At 40.6% G+C, this 6,108-nt stretch overlaps 1 non-coding gene across 1 annotated transcript; it reads right to left on the reverse strand.

Moving 5' to 3' along the window:
• Nucleotides 1-237: 237 nt before the first annotated feature.
• On the reverse strand, nucleotides 238-344 carry LOC141603233 (small nucleolar RNA R71). Its single transcript, XR_012525124.1, has one exon. It is a non-coding gene; the product is annotated as a small nucleolar RNA R71 (small nucleolar RNA).
• Between the last annotated feature and the right edge of the window lie 5,764 nt (nucleotides 345-6,108).

Here is a 6,108-nt window from a genome sequence, read left to right on the forward strand (position 1 = left end):
GGGATGCCTAGTGAGGACCCTCATTCTCATATGGAAACCTTTTGCGACTATTGTGATGCTATCTCTCAAACGGGCGTGACTCAAGACCAAATTTGATGGGTCTTATTTCCTTTTTCGTTAATCGGCACCGCAAAGCAATGGTTGAAGGGCCTTGATAAGGCCACTCTTGGAATAGATTCTTGGAAGAAGTTAGCTCTAGCTTTCTACAAAAAATTCTACCCACCGGAAAAGACCAACATGTTAAGAGCTCAAATTACGGGTTTTAAGCAAAGGGATGAAGAATCTTTGTATGAAGCTTGGGAGCGGTTCAAAGGTATTTGTCGCTCATGTCCTCACCATGGACTTAGCGAATGGTTTTTGGTACAACAATTTTGGAATGGTTTATATGAAGATTCTAGGAACATTCTCAATATGGGATCAAATGGAATGTTCACCGAAGTTGATGACAATCAAACATGGAACAAGATTGAGGAAATGGCGGTCCATAATTCACAATATAGTATACCTCGCAAGGCTACTAGAGGAGGAAAGTATGAAGTGGACTCCGTTACTCAATTGGGTGCTCAACTTAGTGCTCACATTGACACAATCAACTTGAAGTTTGAACAAGCTATGGCTAGACTTGAGGAAAACTCAAAATCATCAAAGCATCATGTCAATGCCATGACGGCATCCTCATCAATCCCAAGTGGGATATGTGAGAATTGTGGAACTTTGGGTCATGACCCAAGTGAGTGTAGGGGAACAACCGAACAAGTTAATGCTTTCCAAGCTTACAAAAGTGGTACCCCTTATTCAAATTTTTACAATGAAAACACCAAGTTCCATCCAAATCTCTCATACAAAAGCCAAAATGTTCAAAACCCTCAAACAACATACACTCCACCACCCATGAGAAACCAAAATCAAAGACCCTTTTACAATCAAAACCAAGGTTACCAAAATCAAAATCCATACAATCACCAAAATGACCAAGGTTTTGATGTCCAAAAAGCGGTCCTCCAAATGCAAAAGAATCAACAAGAATTTTTCACTCAAAAGCAAAAAGATAGCCAAGCAAAAGACACCACCATCAACAACATTCTAGCTCACACCAAGATGTTGGAAACACAATTGACTCAACTAGCATCTTCAAGCTCACAAAGACAAAAGGGGCAATTACCACCTCAAAGTAATCCCCCTAGACATGAAACGGTTAGTGCCATTCACTTGAGAAGTGGTACAAGGTATGAGGCAGCGAAGAAGCAAGTTGAGGATGAAGTTGTGCAAGCTAGTGAAAAGGAAGAAATTGTGCAAAGCCCCAAAGAAGGGGAATCATCAAAAGAAGAAAGTTCAAAGAAAAATGAAGACAAGGCCAAAGAGAAGGAACCCATTGTGATTAGACTTCCTTTTCCAAGTCGTCAAGCAAGCCCAAATTTGATGATCAACTTGGAAAGTTCATGGAGATTGTGAAGAATTTAGAAGTCTCAATTCCTTTCACGGAATTAATCAATCACGTTCCGGCCTATGCAAAGTACATGAAAGATATCCTCACAAAGAAGAAGTCGATCCGGAAACTTGAGACCGTCGCCTTCACTAAGGTGAGTAGTGCAATACTTCAAGGGAGTTCACCTCCAAAGTTAAAGGATCCGGGAAGCTTCTCAATACCGTGTACCATTGGCGACACGACGATCAACAAAGCCTTATGTGATCTAGGGGCTAGTGTGAGTGTCATGCCGTACTCGGTGAGTAAAAGGTTGGGAATGAGAGAGCTTAAATGCACCAATATCACACTCCAAATGGCCGATAGATCGACGAAGACACCATTAGGGATATGGGAAGATGTCCGCGTGCGAATTGGGAAGTTTTTCATCCCGGTGGACTTTGTCATTGTTGATATGGAGGAAGATTCCAACATTCCTATCATCTTAGGAAGACCTTTCCTACACACCGCCGGTGCGGTGATTGATGTGAAACATGGAGAGCTCACTCTAGAAGTGGGAGATGAAAGCATAACTTTTAATCTTGACAAAACCATGAGAGCTCCTCGTTTGCATGAGCCATGTTTCATGATTGATCATTATACCCGAAAAGATGAAAGGAAGAAATCGGAACTCCAATGGAAGAAGAAAGATGAAGATGCTCCATTCAAAGAGCAAGTGAATTGTGACAAGGAGAGCTTGCAAAGCTCATCAAAATCAACCAAGGAAGAAGAGGATGGCCTCATTGGCCAAGAGAAGAAATTGGGAGAGTTGTCTCCATCTAAGCAAGAGATTTTCAATGATCAACTCAATGAAGTTTGTGGTCTTTGGGACGACGATTTTGAAGGGATTTTTAATCCCTACATTGGGCATGCCATCGATCATGATCAACAACAAGGGCCACGGTCTATTGAGGACCTCTACCATAATAATGAACAAGCTTTTGATTACTTTTTTCAAGGTGTTAAGCAACATCAACAACACCTTGAACATGCCCCCTTGACATCTCATCAAGAATGAGAGTTTGGTGGAGTCCTCCCTAAACCACCACTTGTAAATATTTCTAACTCCCTAACTTACATTTCAATTTTTGTATTGCATTTTTTGTCATTTTTGGATTTTCATTTACTTTGATCAAAATAATTGTCATGTAAGAGAGAAGTGAGGGAGGGACTAACGACTTCAATTGATGTGTAGTGCCTTACCTTAGTGTGGGGATGGGAATTGCCTAGGCTATTCATGCCTTAGTAGTGCCCCCACAATGAAGAACACAAGAAATGAAGAAGAATGGAAGAATGGTAAAGGGAAATGCATTGTGTGCGAATGGAATGAATCCGGTACAAAGGACGTAATCCGAGCGGATCGTACCAAATCCGCCCGTCTTCAACAATCCGAGCGTCCTGCTGAGAAGACGCCCATCCTGAGCTGAGCTGAAAATTGAAAATTTCTTGACTGTTGAAGAATCCGAGCGGATTTCTGGAAAGACGCCCGTCTCATATAATCCGTCCGTCTTGTGAAGAAGACGCCCGTCTTTGCAGCTGAAGAAAACAAAGAAATTTCTCTCGGGATCTGAAATCCGTCCGTCCCGCAAGCAAATCCGCCCGTCCCATCACAGAAGAATCCGAGCGGATTCCCCAGAATCCGCCCGTCTTTAGGCGAGCTTTTGAAAATTTTGAAGCTGCAGAATCCGCACGGATTGGGCCTAATCCGCACGGATTGCCCCTGCGTTTTCGAAAATTTCGACTTCTTTAAATACCCTCCCACCTTCATTCCTTCCTTCATTCATTCATAAACACTACCCACAACATCAAAACCCTCATCCTCTCCATCACAAAAACAAAAACCCTCAACAAAATCCACCAAAATCAAATCAAACCATCCTTCAAACAACAAATCAATCACTCCATCTTCAATAAAAATCAAAACCAAGAACAAAATCTTCAACCTTTGAGTCGATTTTTGATTTCATAAAGGCAAAGCCTTTCACCTTCAAATCGATTTGGGCATCCTACAAATTGAAGATTTTTGATTCTTTTCTTGGTTAGTTCATCAAATGGCAAGGACAAAGGGAGCAACAAAGGCACCAAAGGCAAAGGCTCTCTCTCAAAGGCAAAAAGCTCTCCAAACAAAGAAAGCTTTGGCAATGGTGGTATCAACACCAAACTTGGAAGTGCAACCACAACAACAACAAATTTCTATGGGAGCATCACCTTCTACTCGTGTAATCGATCAACTCTTGCATTATCCAGGAGGTAACTTTTATTTCCGATACCCATAGAAATACATTTGTCAAGTTTGCTATGAAATCAATTCAATCCACCAAATTCATATGTGAAGATGCCTTGGAGAAATTGGGTGTTCTTGAACAAACAAAAGCCTTTTTCAATGCCATGGGTTTGAAGAAATTGTTTGAAACAAAGGAATCGACATACCCTTCCCTTGTCTTGGAATTCTTAAGTTCTTTAAAAGTTACCAAAGTTGAGGATAGGGAAAATCTTGAGTTTCGTCTAGCTAACATTAGTAGACGCATTACCTTTAAGGAATTGGGTGAAATTTTGGGTCTTAGCGATGAATCGAGATATCTTAAGCATTATGGAAAGTATGACCCCGAGCCTCTTTGGGAGGCAATCTCCGGGAAGAATTTTGATGATTTTCATGCTTGTCGTGCTCTTTTGGTCCATCATCCGGGCATAAGAGTATGGCACAAAGTTGTGGGAAATACCATAATTGCTAGGAAAGACACCAATCATTTCACAAGACTTGATTTTATCCTCCTTGAATCGGCTTTGAATGTCGGAAGAATCCATACCAAGCCTTTCAATTCTTTGAGGCTATTGGTTGATCGATGGCTCAATGTTGATAGTGGGAAGAAGGGTACAACCGTTATTGTTAATGGCGGCCTAGTCACGGTCCTAGCCAAGCACTTTGATCCTAATTTTAATAAGGATAGCAAGTACAAGGCAAAGGAAGGTGGCCATCTTATTGATATGCCTATTATGATCAACAAGTTCAAGTGGGTTGCCCAAAACCCCCTTGACACTAAATATGGATGTCTAACTAGTGAAGCTAGATCGTTCACTTTACCCGCGAAGATTTGTCGTCTAAGTGTCCACCGGACCAACTATCTACTTCCTCTATCCGAAGAAGCCGAGTACATCATTCAACAACAAAAGGGTGATCATGAAACCCCCTCCTCTTCCATTGTTATACCGCCTTACCCCTTTGTGTATGAAGAGTTCAAACCGGAAGGAGTTGAAATTGGGAAAGACTATGTCACTCTTCTTATGCAAACCATGCACAAGCAAGCTTATGAAGATCGGAAGAATGCATATTTGGCTCAATATCCTCCCCTCCTACATTTATCTAGGCAAGGACTCCTTGATCCATCTTGTCCTTTGCCTAGTTGGGCGGATAAAGAAGCCTTGTTTCCGGGTGCATCTAGGGACGTGGTGGGAGATAATGAGGTTGTTGGAAATGGTGAAGAAATTGATGATAATATTGAGGAAGAAGCAAGTGGAGATGAAGAAAGAGATGGTGAAGATGATGATGAACAAGATGATGGAGAAAGTGAAGAAGAAAGTGCCAAGGAAAGTGGCAATGTGACCACTTCTCATGAGGGAAGTGATGATGATGATAGCATGATGGAGGACTAGCAAGCCTTGGAGACTCCTACACTCCCATGGTTTGTGTCTATATCTCTTTGTATTTTATTTCATTTTGATCATTGTTGGTTTAGTCCTAGCAACATCAAAGGACTCACACCTCGGTTCCATTGAGGTGTTCTTCTTTTATTGTTCCCATTTGTAAAATCCAAAATGACAATCTAGTTTCATGCATAGCATAGTGTGTGCATGAACTACCCCAATGCTTTGACATTAGCAATAGTGTCTCATTTGGTTTGGGGAAGTTGATGCATACACAACGGGAGGTAATCTAAATTATCCTCTCCGTCATAATAAAAACCATGCATCATGTAGTGTAGCTTAGTATAGAATTGCATTTAGTATAGAAATCATGCATCATCTTTGCATAATTTCCATCATTTTGGCCATTGAGGACAATGCCCATATTAGTGTGGGGATGGGAATTCTAACACTTAACTTTTATTCAAAAACCCATAAAAATTGAAAAATTTCAAAAACCATAAAAATTTGAAAAATTGAAAACCCAAAAACAAGTTCATTTCCTTTGTATATATTGTCTTGTATATATTGTGTTTGTTTTATCCTTGTTCACTTTGATTGACTACGCCACATCCGAGACATGAGGATATTGAAGACCGCATGGTATGATCTTTCCAATCTCCTTTTCCCTCTTTATGTTAATGACTATGTGGCTTTATTTTGATTGATGCGGTAAAAACAATGTGAACTTAGGATTGCATTTAGTTTATATGACATATTAGTTGGTAGAAACATTTGCATTAGGATGTTTATATGCTAGTTGCATCATGGCAAGTAGTTTCCATGTTAGAAAAATTTTGCGAAACCGTCTACTTGGGAAGCTTGACAAGTGTATATAGGCCCTAGTAGATGCTTTTTATTCTTAAGACTTTGCTTGTTAGAATGCTTGTAAAACACCCTAGGATGTGTCATGCTAGTATCCTTTGACCCATGGTTTAAGGCCTAGTCAAGAGTACCTTGTGGTG

This window comes from Silene latifolia, chromosome 9 (genome assembly GCF_048544455.1).
Source record: "Silene latifolia isolate original U9 population chromosome 9, ASM4854445v1, whole genome shotgun sequence".
NCBI classification, from domain to species: Eukaryota; Viridiplantae; Streptophyta; class Magnoliopsida; order Caryophyllales; family Caryophyllaceae; genus Silene; species Silene latifolia.